The following is an 838-nucleotide window of genomic DNA, read 5'->3' as shown; positions in this document are numbered from 1 at the left end:
GATGGAAATTCAAGTTTAAAGTTATTTTAGGACAGCTGCTAAACATATGTATTTTATTTATTAGAAACAAGAAATGGATGAAATCCAAAAATTCCAGTTATTCAGAAACAACAGTGTTGATCAACTACATTTATAATTATTAATGAACAGTTATATAGATGTTTCACTCCCTATATTATATGTGACACACCAGTGGTGCATAAAATAAATATAATGGAAATGATAGTATATTGCTCACTAATTATCAAGAGGATTTTTGCAAACAAAAGATCTTTGGCATCCCACAATACAGTTAATTAGTACATTGATGAAGTAGCCAGAATGCTATCAAAAGTATTTGGAGATAATGGCACAAAAAGAATTTCTTAAAAGTATAATTCAAGGCAAAGCTAGACAAACTTTAGTCTCCAAAAGAGCAGCTCAATGACTTGGGGATCCTCCTGGACTCACAACTAAATAGCAGGTGGAGGATAGGGCCACAGAAGGCTTTGCCCAGTTCCAAATGCACCAATCCTGCCCCTAACCTGCAGCTAAAGGACCAAAAGAATGTTAACTCATACCCTGATTTCCACGTGCCTAGAGTATTGGAATGTTCTCTATACAGGGCTGCCATTGACGCACATTTGAGAACTTGGTTGGGAACCTGCTAATAGAAGCATACTGCATCTGTGCTTTGGGCCTTGCATTGATTCCCTATTACTTTTGAGAGCATTTGCCTTTCCACAAGCTACTAAAAATTGAGTTGGTCTGGAGAGTCTTTCAGAAAAGAACTGACATCATCATAATGACTATTGTGTTACTGTGTCCTTACTGTTTTTATTATTCATTTATTATGGGT

Source organism: Vipera berus (genome assembly GCF_964194415.1).
Source record: "Vipera berus genome assembly, chromosome: 3".
NCBI lineage: Eukaryota > Metazoa > Chordata > Lepidosauria > Squamata > Viperidae > Vipera > Vipera berus.
Note: the sequence above shows the minus strand (reverse complement) of the source record.